Source organism: Balaenoptera musculus, chromosome 12 (assembly GCF_009873245.2).
Source record: "Balaenoptera musculus isolate JJ_BM4_2016_0621 chromosome 12, mBalMus1.pri.v3, whole genome shotgun sequence".
In the NCBI taxonomy this organism is placed as follows: domain Eukaryota; kingdom Metazoa; phylum Chordata; class Mammalia; order Artiodactyla; family Balaenopteridae; genus Balaenoptera; species Balaenoptera musculus.
The window spans coordinates 8,689,310-8,702,915 of NC_045796.1; the positions used below are offsets into that span (position 1 = coordinate 8,689,310).

General features: G+C 47.7%; 1 protein-coding gene across 1 annotated transcript in view; it reads right to left on the bottom strand.

Moving 5' to 3' along the window:
- FNDC1 (fibronectin type III domain containing 1) overlaps window positions 1-13,606 on the bottom strand; it is a 98,205-nt gene that overhangs the window by 53,035 nt on the left and 31,564 nt on the right. The window lies entirely within an intron of this gene.

Here is a 13,606-nt window from a genome sequence, read left to right on the forward strand (position 1 = left end):
CTGTTGTCGCCTTCCTGCTAAATGAATCCATTTAGAGAACTCTTCTTACTAAACTGAAAATCTCAAGAATCGCTCTAGGGACTTCCCTGGTGGCTCAGTGGTTAAGACTCTGCGCTCCCAATGCAGGGGGCCTGGGTTCGATCCCTGGTCAGGGGACTATATTCCACAGGCATGCCGCAACTGAGACTCAGCACAACCAAATTAAAAAAAAAAAAAAAAAAAAAAGAATCTCTCTCATTGTTAACATTCTCAAGGCAAGGCATTCCAGTGGCCAATACTTAGTGTTCAACGTTTTGCTTTTACATCAATTTAGAGCTGATAAGCTTGGGAACAAGGGCTATGGACCATGTGACAACTACACTGCCTGGTTCTAACAGTGGGCCACATTCTAGCCCTTTCTGGGGATCCAGTTACCTAATGAGTTTCCGTATATCAACCCCACCATCAGTTCTGACTAATTTTATTAAACTGGAAAATTCCCACCTAAGCTAACATTTCAACACTAAGACAAAATACAAAAACAAACGTCATGAGTTAGTGAGTTTCAATAGCACAGTAAATAGCCATTGGAGATGGTGATTCCGAAAAGCCAGACACCTGGCTCCAATGTCTTAAATAGGAACCAAAGGAATATCCTTTTGAATATTAGCTGGAGCTATCTAATCAGTCCAAAAGGAATATCCTTTTGAATATTAGCTGGAGCTATCTAATCAGTCCAAAAGGAATATCCTTTTGAATATTAGCTGGAGCTATCTAATCAGTCACTGGGCACCGCCATTCCTAAAGGCTACTAAGAGAATACCATACAATGGTTCAACAAATATTTTCCCCAGTACACACAGTAGAGATTACTGAGATATTTTTTGTTTTTAATCCAATAATGTAGTCAATGAACTAAGTATACAAAACTTTGTCTTGCACACTGGTGATGTGAGTGTAACCACTTTCGCTGGGGTTATACTACAACAATTTCAGTTTTATTCCAAGTTCAGGGGTAGGCTCTCCATTTCAAGGTCCAGCCTCTATAAAAATTAGGGACCACCAAGCAATTACGGAAATGACAAATACGCTCATCGCTATAATTCAAAAGAAAATAATTTGCCCAAAGTGTTCAGTGCCAATAGTCCAAGTCATTAATGGCACAGCATTGATGAATCGATTGGGTTCCGGTATTAATCCTATGAGTTGATTACTCTTATGAGTTCCTAGTGGGAATCTCTTGTTACATACTCATAACAATGCAACATCCAGTGTTTCTAGAAAGGTACAGGCTGGGAAATCTTGTTAAGTGTTGTGGGTGACTGTGGACATGGATTTTCTCCATCAGCATGTGTCACTGCTGAACAGACTTTGTGTGGGGCTAGGGTAAGAATAGTTTTTTAAAAACAAATAGGGAAAATATCTTGTAAAAACCACTTATGGAAAGCAAAATCTGGAAAAGGAGCAGCATGTTTAGTCTCAGTGAAGCTTTGGTTTGGTTTTTGAAGTTAGCACATTTTTGGAGGACATTCATCAGAACAAAATACACAACCGAGTTTAACTTTTCAGGAATGGCGTTTGTGTCATTTTCAGATTTATGCAAAGTTATGAAATAAACTTGACATGAGCCATAAGCAGGGGAATAGAGGTCGAGAGAAGAAATTTTAAAGGAAGCAAAACACCTTGCTTCATTCTCTTTACATCTTCTAAGTCATGTTTTACTCTGTGTGCCCCCGATACAAACTATCACCACCCACAAAACTGTTTTAACAGAAGCCCCTCTCACGAGTGACGCCACGGCCTCTCCGAGGTAACCCCCTGAGGTTGGTGTTTGGTTCCAGAGTGTCCAGCTTTGGGCAGGGGTCAGGGCTATGTTTTTTTAAAAGTCTATAAGGTGAAAATGATCTCTGCCAACAACATACGATGTTTATTTTACTTTTAAGAAAAGCTCATACCTCCTCAAAGGAACCTCAGGGACACGGGGGTGAGAAATGACTCCTGTTCAGGCTGCCACAGGCCATTTGCTCTGCTCATTTTCCCAGTGGGACTGGGAACTTTCCCCCCAACCAACCTGGCTACCAGAGCCTATCTCCCCAGGGGCAGCAGTAAACGTGGTGGGTGTCCACGGCGCTGTCACCGACTTGACCAGCCTCAGGGCTGCCCTCCACAGCTCTCGTTCTACAGCCCCATGGGACACAAACACGCTCCCCTCCATTGCAGAAGGCAGCACATCCGCGTGGGACTTCTGGGATGATCTCCAGCAAAATGGGCAAAGCTACCGAAAACACACGCCTGGGTCTCGCAGGAGTCAGCTAAAAAATAAATTACTGACCAGAGGTGGCATTCCCCGCTCTGTGGCTCTGCCCCTGTCCTGGGACCCTGCCAGCCTCCCATTTTACAGTGGAACCAGCGTCCGTGGAGAGCGCGCTTTTACTGGGGGACCTTGGGGAGTGTTGTCGGGCTGGGCTCCAGGACAAACAGCCCCTGACACTCAATAGCAAAATTCTGAACAAACAGTAATAAGGAAAAAGACCACTGGAATGCCCCAAAATGACAGGGTCCCTGAGCAAGAGGAAGGGGTGAGGTTCCAGGAACAAGGAGCTCGGTCCCAGACGGCACAGGTTTTTGCCTGAGGTCCTGACCCACGCCAGGCCCACTAAACGTCGGCCACGCCACCCCGTCAGACTGTACAGGCTTTCCCCCAGGCTCCAGCCTGCGGTCTAACCCCCCGCACCAGGGTTCGAGGACGAGGTGAGGCCTGCTAAGCGAGCTTTGGGCACAGGTCTGAGGCTACTACAACCAACCACACTGGCTGCTCTCTACAGAGCCTCCCAGTTTGTCACGAGCTCTTGCATGGTTCATTTTAATTGTCCTTCCAACATTCCCCAGGTGAGTAGGATCGATGTCATAATCCCCACGAGAAAACTGAGGTCCAAGAGGTGAAGTAACAGACCCAAGGCCACACGGCTAAGTGCCAAGCAGCGACCTGAATTCAGCCACTGATGCCAAGTTCCCTTCTCGCCCACCTACGCCCCTTTCATTCATGCTCCCCCCTCACCCATGAGCCATCCCACCAAACACCAGACCTCTTCTGCTAATGAATGTGGGACAAGGGTTCTGAGCTGGACAGGCCCCCTTCCGAGTGAGAGCATAACGTCTTGCACAGTAGGCATTACGTTTGCATGTATGCGTTCTTTTTAATGGATCAGACTGTATACTCAGCAGGTAGCTAAGGAACCAGAGAAGGCCCCTCCCCCAAGACTGTCCCAGACAACTGTCCCCAGACTGCGCAGAGGCCACTGACTCTGGAAACCAGAGTGAGGTGACAGTGTCATCCCTCAGCGCACAGCCCTCCATCCTTCAAATCTCTGAGTTTAGAAAAGCCAACCACAATTTTTTTCAAGTACTTTCAAATTTTCCTTCCTTTGAAATTCTGGTGATACATACTTTCAACAGCTTTTATAGATCTTTTATAGATCATCTGGGAGCCCTCTTTTAAGCTGATGCGCACATGAAGAAAAACTATTCATATGGTTCAAATTCACTTGCAAAGAGATTATCTGTTTTCTCTAAGCCGTATGTGATAGCCTCACAGAAGCCTTCTGAAAATTTTCTAATAAATCCCTGTAAATCTTTTATCTTGAAAACAGGAAGTCACAATTGCCAAGGGTAGTCAAGTTCACATCCACTAGTGCCGCGTGTATTTTAAACTTGGCAGGACACACTCCATCCATCGCTCTGGGCACCACGTAACCAGGTAGATGTTGCACAGAACGGGTCAATCACAGCAAGACCTACAGTGATTACACACCGTACACTAGGCAGGTCAGCTGGGTGAAACAATTACCGTGTAGATTATGATAAGTATCCAAAAACCGGGCACAATTAGGACGTCTCTCCCAGGACTTCCCTGGTGGTGCAGTGGTTAAGAATCCGCCTGCCAATGCAGGGGACACGGGTTCGAGCCCTGGTCCGGGAAGATCCCACATGCCACGGAGCAACTAAGCCCGTGCGCCACAATTACTGAGCCTGCGTTCTAGAGCCCACGAGCCACAACTACTGAGCCCACACGCCACAACTACTGAGGCCTGCGCACCTACAGCCCGTGCTCTGCAACAAGAGAAACCACAGCAATGAGAAGCCCGTGCACCGCAACGAAGAGTAGCCCCCACTCGCCGCAACTAAAGAAAACCCGGGTGCAGCAACGAAGACCCAACGCAGCCAAAAATAAATAAATAAATAAATGTATAAAAATAAATAAATAGAAGAATGTCCCTCCCGATTTGTGTCGCCAGCTATGCAAATTGGCAAGTATTCTGAAATTGGAGGGAATTAAAATTTGTTTTTATCACAAAGAAAAAAAATCCAAAATTCATCATGACGCTTTGCCCGTTTACAATTCAATGCTAGTTAAACGTGTAGCTTCTGAATTGGGCTTCCACAGGCTCAGAAGCAGGGGTCTGAATCTGCGTCTACCTCTCACCGCCTGTGTGATTTTGAGAATCCTCCCCAAACCTCAATTTCCTCCTCTGTAAACTAGTGTCTTGCACACTGGGTTTTGTAATCGAATCCACGTAAAGCATTTCGCATCGTAGTGGCATCTATCAAGCACACATTAAGTGCCTGTTGTGTTTGTGGTCGTGATAAAAATGAAATCGCCCATTTATCAGATGCAGTGGATGGGTGGGGGGCTCCTTCCAGAAAGTGAGCTGCGGGTGTATCACAAAGCTTTCCGTGATGCCTGACGCACAGTGGGCACTAAAAGAATGGGTTCCAAAGAACCAGACGTGAGCAAAAGAGACGGGCTTATTGCCAAAGCCTCTACAAACGTGAGGCTGTCTCCATCCAGGTGCGTTTTTTTGCACCATAAGCGCTGTTCATTTTCCTCATCAGCATCTCAGTTACCAGTCACTCTGAGCGGGTCCCTCCTCTTCGTTGGCACAAAAGTACACGGCCACTGCTGTCCGGGACCGCTTTCCCTGGCCTGGTCTCAGCTAGCAGGACATTCTCGTTTTCCAGGAGAACGTGAGGGATCACTCAGTCTGGAGCTTCGCAGAGTAAGTGGTCTGTCCCACTTACGGACCATCTTGACTCGCACTGTGCTGACCCCCAAGCTTTGAGAAGATGGTCCTTACCCTCATCCCGGGGTGCTCACCGGCCTTCCACTCGCCCAGCCTCTGCCCCAGGCAGCCTCCCCGCCCTCCGCAAGCAGCAGACCTCAAGGCCACCAGGGACACTGGTCTGAGGGCGGGCGGGATTCCGGCCCACGAGGCGCTGTCCTCAGGCTGTATTGTGCATCAGAACACCTGAGGGCTTGTGAAAACACCCCCACCTCCCACGTCTATCCGTCTGGTTGAGATTCCAGAGCTTGTATGTGCTTTTGATGAATAAGCATGATTAGGAAGAGGAGAGGGGGCAGGAGAGGGGGAGGGAAGATGCATTAGAGGGGGTGACACGAGCTATCTCAGCCAGAGGAGACAGACACGCGCTTTGCGGCCCTCACTGTGAGTCTGGGTCCCCTGCCCCTGACACCGGGGCAGGTCGGCAACACCTCACAGCCTCTGTCTGCCAAGGGCTCCTTCTTCCTGGCTGAATTCTGACACATAATCCTCCTGCAACACCTCTGATGTGTCCCAAAGCTCTGCAGGACCTCAGCACATTTAACGATGTACCGAGCTGTTGTCTATTTGGACAGGCCCAGCTATTTAACAAGGAGAAAGGAAATCTCATGGCTTCATTTTGGAATAGTGTCTGTCAGAGTATCACCAACCTTCCTCATCTATTGGATCCCTACCAGGTAAGTCATCTGACAAGCGTCCTCACAATAACCTAATAAACACCCCACTGACAGACAATAAAAGTGAGGCTCAGAAAGATTAAGGGAGAATCTTGAAGCCGGGCAGCAACAGGCACTAAGCTGGCATTGGAACCCAGGTCTGTCGGAGCTGTAGCCCTGGTTCTCTGCACTGTTATTCCGAAACTCACGGCGGCTGCAGAGTTGGTGTCGCGAGCAGCGCACTGTGGCAGAAGCGTGGTGCCTGTCTGGGAGGAGGTCCCCTTGGTGCCTCACAGACACCTCTGGTGAAGGACTGGTCTGCAGAGCTAGGCATCACCATCTAAGACTTTCACGCCGTGAGTACCCCTGCTTCAGAAGATGCCAGCTAAGTTCCTTCCCAAGGGCCTGGCTGCTCTTCAGGGAAGGTGGGTCCATTTGTTCCGCCAGGATCCACTCATCACACTATTCCCCTTACATTTACCCGTGGTTCCGTCTCCAAGGAGCGACCATCTGATGAAGAGCCAAGTACTTGGTCAGCTACTCCAGTGGCCTGGCTGCCTGACTCATCCTGGGAGGCACTGTGGACACCAAGGGGAGAATGAGTGCGGCAGGCACGCATCTCAGCGTCCGTCAGAGACACCAGAACAGCACCCCGAAACCATCGCCTGGAGTCAGTCCATCGGTGCTGCTTTTTGAGGGGTTGGGAGAAGAGAGAAGGTCTTGAAAGAAAAAAAAAAACACCAAAAAACCTTGACCTCCCCCGAGCTAATCAATGTCAATTACTAATAATGTTAAGGATTGGGGAAGCCTTTCATAAAGCATTTAAAACTAACTTAATACCGACAAACCTAAGTGCCCTCAGTTTAAGATTTCTGCCGCCCCCTGTCCAGGTTTCACAGAGACTCCTCTTTCCTGCTTCCTAGGATCATGCAGGGACAGACAGGCTGTCACCAGATGAGGAAGCCACAGGGAATCCTACTCAACGCGGGGTATAGAAAGGGACGGTGCAATCAGAGGCAAACCAATGGGCTGGCACAAGGCTGCCAGCATCTGTGCCCCCAGTGGGGTCCTCAAAATCCAGCAGGACTGTCTCAGAAACAAAGCAAACGCTTCAACCACCCCGGGACCACTCCATTCCAGCCATGTTGTTTTGTTTGGCTGTTTGTTTCACAAAAGTGCTGGCTCACTTTACCCCTGAACAGAGCTCCTCAAACGCTTCACCAAGAAGCGAACGTGAGCTCAATCCCCAGAAGCCTGGAGCATGGCAATTTAGCCCCAATCTCGGTTTTATCTCAAAATTGCATCTGAATTTTATAGACTACTCTATAATATTTTGGGGTTTGTTTTAAAGTCAAAAATAACATTTTAAATGACCGACCATCAAGAAACCACTTCCCGTCGGATCTGCGTCGTTTATCTCATGCCTTCCCGGACTCCTAGCAGTGCCATGTTCTCCCGAGTTCTGAGAACCCAGTTTGAGAAGCCCCAAGAGTGACCGGTATGTCAGCAGCTTCAGGATGTCATCCAAAAATGTCCATCAGTGGCTGACTCTGACCCCAGTGGTGCTATGAACATCAGTGAAAATTACACCATCAATGTCACCGCACAGGACTGAGGCTGCAAAGGCCAGGTCGCCCCAAGATGGCAGCCAGCAGGACATTAGCGACACAGGCAAACTCCGCACAAGCTGGCGATGAAGCCGTGCTCTCCTACCAGAACAAGAAATCGGCAGTCCTGTAACTGTTTGCACGGACACATCCCTCAGTCTTGCAGATCATAAGCCCTTTGAGGGGCGTCTCTCCCTACGTTAAGCCAATAATTTTTCTCCACCACCACGAAGGCAGAGCTAAGGTCTCTGCGTCCTACTCAGGGCAGTGGCTCAGCTACAAGCCTGGAACAGTGACACAGCTGTCGACCTGCTCGGCCACCTGCACCAGGGCCTAGGGTGAGCCCTTGCCTGGGCCCAGCTCACTCGCTCCCCATCCCCGGCCCAGAGCCCCCCCTGACTCAGGGTGGAAGGAAGGATGGGGAGCTCTGGCAGCTGACCCGCTGCAAAGCCTCCTCCATGAGGGATGTGAAAGCACATCATTAGAAGCATCTGCTGGACCCATCTGGTGGTGCTTCAGTTTTCAGCCATACTTCCTGAGGACTCAGGAGGGCCACAGAAAGCAAAGGAAGCAATCATCCTTTCCTGAGGTCCTTAAGGGCTGAAATGCAGACATCTGGCGTCTCCTCACCCCACAGCGGACACAGAGCCTGCTGGTCGATGTAAGCTAAGAGGAAGGGGTGTTAAAAATTCTAAGAAAAATTATTCAAAGCTTGTTTTTGGTTTGGTTTGTTTCAGTCTAAAGCTCTTCTGCATTTGTTTCATTTGGGAGTAGGATACTCAGCAATGCAGTTGCTTTCTGGATATGAAAGACCTTTTTCTGTTGAACAGCTATTCATTATTTCAATTTTTAGCGCTATCCAACATGTCATTTGCAAATGAAAGATCCAGTTACAATATATGAATAGGCTGACAAGTGAGAAAAGAAAGTGCTTTCTTTCAGGACTGACATCTTCCTTTGCAGGGAGCCTATATTAGAAGCTGCAACCCTCTTCAGTGACACCACTGCCCCTCCCACCCTCTTCTTCACTCAGACATCCAAAGAAAAGTCGGTGACAGATACGCAGTCAGAAAATGGCATCCAGCCCCCAAGATGTTGGCCTTATTGGGACGTTAGATTTATTAACTACTGCAGGTTCCTCTAAGACTTGGCAGCAAGGTCGGCCGACATTCCATTCAAGGCCACACACGTGGGGACGGTGGGGACAGTTCATCTCCCCAGCTGTCCACAGCCCCTGCCCCGCCCACTCGAAGCAGCCACTCATCAGCCTCTGAAATAAGCGCCCGTCCATCGGAGGAAAGGGCCTCTCTCACAGTCGCTCGTTTCCTAACAATTCACTGAAGGGAAAATCTGTGCACAGATATTTACACTCATCAGTGTAGACATGGAGATGAAACACTGCAAAATGTGGGTTTCAGCCCTGCTGTCCTGGAAGGCCGCTCACCACTGCTGCCTCTTCCCGGCAGCTGGCCGGCGCTGAGTTCTTCCCACGGCATTCTTGTTTGGGCTGAAACTCCCGAGTTCCCACCCAAGAACGTCTGGCTAAGTGACGTTAAACAGCTCTGCACACAAGCCTCTACTGCCTACTTTTTATGATTAAAGAACAGCCTCCAAGGTTGAAGTCTAACCACATTCTGATGTGAGAGGCGGCTTTGAAACAGGCACTCACGTAAAGAGACCTGAGCCCCAGGATGAACGTGGAGGGAGGTAAGCCCACAGCAGGTGGATCTGACTCTGTCTCCACAGAGCGGCCAGCCCTGAGGAACTCCAATCTCCAAATGCATTCAACGCCATCCTTCCCCCAGGCCCCGCCAAGAAACAGGGGGCAAGAACTAGGATCTCTGACTAATGACAGCACCACAGAGTGACGACAAAGTGGCCTGCCCGGGGCCAGCCCCAGAGTCAGCGGCTAAACGAGACGGGGGTGCCCGACCTCCTGACACACTGCGCAGCCTCCAGAGCACAGGTGTGGAGAAGAAGCACCCTCCAAATTTATTTCACTCAACAAACATTTCTTGAGCACATACTATGCACTTGGCCCAGGCTCTGGAGATACAAAGATGAGTATATCATTGTGCCCTGCCCCGGAGGAGCTCACCATCCAGGCCAGGAACCACAAACCAGGTCTGCCCTGTGAATTGCACACTTAAAAAACAAACACTAATAATTGCATGAGAGAGCTACTGAAAATATAATGTCACAGACATTATTAATTCCCTGTGGGCCAAAGAACTGTTAAATTGAAACCAGTGTGTGCAAAGAGGACAGTCTTTGATTCATAATTAAAAAGTTTGAACTGGGCTACACTTAAAGCTCAGGTCCAACACTCTGCAGCCCCAGGATCTGGCTCCAGGATTATCTGACGACCGCCCAGGGCGGCAGTGCTGTCTGCGGTTCGCCTACTGCTGTACCACGCAGGCTACTCTTTCCCAGAGTCATGCACACACACATCAGTTTAAGTGAGTTAACACGACCGGCTCCTTGGCTCATTTGGCAGAATGCCTGCCATTAGCATCCAGAGGAGGGGAGGGCGCCACTTCCAGTGTATCACTGGAGACAGTTCTTTATCCTGGGCACCTTTGTGTATGCAGTCACAAACCCAACACCCAGAAACTATAATTCAGTGTTTCTTCCTTGGCTCATACGCTTCCTGGATTTGCTGACCTAAGACATTCCAAGTACGGTGGAGACCAAGGCAAACAGCCATTGCTCAGCAAGGCTTCCCAACTGCTTGCAAAGCTTAAGATCGCTCATTCAAAGTGCCTTAGTGTCATTAATGCGTGAAATTTCAAAGCTGAAAGGAAGCCTAGAACCTTAGAAGGAAGCTTAGAACCTGAGAAGGTTCTTAGAACAGAACCTGGAGCCTTCCTGGGGAGCCCCATCATTGTATGGCTGAGGGGCTCAGAAGACCAGCTCTCACTGTTGGCTGAGCCTGAGTCTGGGCTGCAAGAGTGTGCAGTGGAGATGATTACGGTTTGATGGATTAATTATGCTGTAAGTTAAGAGATTAGGGAAGGAGCCCATCTCAAGACAATGGGTTAGAATTTTCAAATTCCACATCAGTCACATCTATATAAACAAACTAGCAAGAAAATGTACCTGGAGATGGGTGCTCATTTTGATGAACTACTGATAGAAAAGACCAAAACGCATGCTCGGGGCATGCCTTCCTGATATGTCCACAGACATTTCCTATGAAAGGAGTGCCAGGGAAGAAAGGAAAGAGGCCAAGCTTTGGTTTTCAGGGTTTCATAGTTTCACCGTTTCAGTGTCAAATAATTTGACACCTGTTCAAATCAGCTTTTGAGTCAGTTCCTATGGGGGAGGGGAGCCTCCAAAGATGAATCCAACCCCAGAACAGCCCTCGGGTCTAACCACGCTTGCAAAGAAGCTTTACGTGTCTGAAGTCAGCCTTAAAGAGAACAGCAATCTTTCCTCAGAGCCAGGAGGAGGGAAGGGAACCATGAAGGCTTATAAGTCAAGAGAGGGAAGACAAGAGATGTCACCCTGATGACCTTTATTTCCCAGAGAGGCAGGAAACAAGGTTACTTGCTAGAAGTGAGAGGAAGGCAGGCGGAGGAAGGAGCCTGAAGAAAGTGGCCAAATTTTGGACTAGCCATTGTGGGAGAAAGAAAGGAAACTGAGTAAGGACAAATAATTGCCAAGCAGAGCCGAGGGCCCAGATGAAGTTAGAAAACCAGCTATAAGAAGCTGTCAAAATGCGTATCAGCTTAGCTCTTTATTTCTCCCACGAGGCTCAGCAGTTAGCACGCAGGAGGGAAAACCAGAGAGCTGGGGGGAGGGGGGTGGCTGGCATGGCCATGCTGACACGAGTGTGGTTGAAATGCTGGGGACCCAGATAAACTAAGCAAGAAATGAGCCAGGAGACGGCTTCTGGACTCTGGAAAGGGGAAGGGTCTACAGACCCAAAGCCTGATTGGATGTGAAACAAGCTTCTGACATGAGGGCACTGAAGAAGTGAGATGATGGGGAATTTCATGACTCTAGATTGTGGAGGGGAGCAACTTCATCTTAAGTGACAGGAGTGAGACTCTCCAATGGACCACTGTCACGGAGGTGGATGCAGTCCAGGACGTAGGTGCGGCGAGGCGCACGATGAGCCAAGTGCCCTCAAGCTACCTGGATTCAGGGAGCAACCTGGGGATCCGGGGGTGACTGTGATAAGGAAAGGAAGGGCTGGGCCACAGGTATCATGCCAGTGCTGGTTGCAAATGGCCTAAGAGAATTGTGAACTCTGTGCTGAACTTGAGTCTGAGCTATAATTTAACTGTAAAAAAAAAAAAAAAAAAAAGTAGTAAGCTTCATGAACTAAAAGTATAATGTAAAGAAAATATGAGGCATAAATCCGACTTTCATTTTATGTCTAGTTTGGGCACCATAGTTTAAGGAAAGCACAAAGGACTAGGTTTTTAGAAAACCATAACATTATTAAAAATACATGGGATCCTACTGAGAGCTAAAATTTCCCAGATGAAGAGCTGGTGAAAGCAGATGAATTGCCCTCTGAGTCCCTGGGCTGGCTGGAAACAGAGGTGGACCGTGGTCCTCATCCTGGACCGTGGTCCTCATCCTGGACCATGGTCCTCATTTTGACTCCCAGTGCCTGGCTCTGCACAGAGCAGATTACCCAGATCCCGTCACAGGAAAAAAAGCTCAAACAACTTCAGAAAAGTCTGCAGGAAAGCTAAATAATAGGATTCCAATATGTGAAGGGACTTGCAACATCTCTTCCCTGGGGACAAAACAAAGGGAGATGGGTTTACATCTCAACAGGAGAGATTTTACATTTACATACTAAGAACACTTTCTAACAAAAAGATATGAGATGAGCTACCCAAAGAGGAAGTCTAAACTTCTGCCCTAGGGTTGCATTTTCTGAGTCCTGAGAGTGTCCACATTTGCTTGAGTGACCCTCTGAGAATCACTCAGGTCCAGCCTCCCTGCATGTTTTTCCTCCCCTCTTGCGGCTTCTCAGACAGTCCCCATAGGGTCTCAGTCATCTTATTGGCACCTCCCAGGCTACGCCACACTGCTTGTTCTATTTCACAGTGCTGTTGGTTTTTCAAAGAATTTATGATTATGTTACAGGCTAAATTTTGTGTCTCCCCACCCCCCAAATTTTTATGTGTAAGACCTAAACCCTAGTTACCTCAGAATGTGACTGTGTTTGGAGACTGGGCCTCTTAAGAAGTGATCAAGTTAAAATGAGGTTATTACTAAAGTGGCCCTAATCCCATCTGAATGGTGTCCTTAGAAGGAGCAGAAATTTGGACACACAAATATACCAAGGATGCATGCCCACAGAGGGAAGATAAGCCAAAGAGAAAGACCTCAGGAGAAATCAAATCTGCTGACACCTTCATCTTGGACTTCTAGCCTCTAGAACTGTGAGCAAATAAATATCTATTGTTTAAGGTAACCAGTCGGTGATATTTTGTTATGGCATCCCTACCAAACTCATACACGTTGTATGCATTACTTTTTGCTTACAGGTTTATTGTCTTTCTTTCCCACTAGAATACAGTCTTCATTAAGGCCATTAAGGCCCTTGTCTATCTTATTCACTATTGCACCTTTTGCACCCAGAACTCTGCCTGGAAAGCCACAGGCCCTGAATGAATGAATTAAATAATTAAAGTCCTATTTTTAAGTAAAGACAATGAGGTCAAGATAGATTCCAGCCAGCAAAGGAGGCCTTCTGAAATCTGAACTGAAACCACTGTTTCCAGCAGAATAAAAGAACGGATTTTCCTCTGGTTTCAAGTAAACACCGGAAGAACGTGAGGTATTACTGATCAAAGCACTAGAGCCAACCCTTGGGGCCTCATACCTGGTGCAGATGCTAATGTCTGCGTTTCTAGGACAAATCCCTTACTTTGCATGAAGATACCTGGAATTCAGAATAGTACTTCTTTTGTTTAACAGGATTATCATATATTAACAATTTCCTCAGAACAATAGCATAGCATATTTTCCAGGTCGTATTAAGAAAGGTACAGATGCATGTTGATCCCTTATTGATAATTTCTCAAAAGTTATTTTTATTATTTTCATTAACAATGAAATGTAATTATTTTCTGGAACACTGTAACCAAGTCTATGCATTCTGGATATGCATTTTTTTGAAGTTCTGCTTTATATCATATACTGCAAAAGGTTTTGGCTAGCAATTTCTTCCAGCATCTTTTTTAACATAATGTATGGCAAATACAGTGTTATGTAT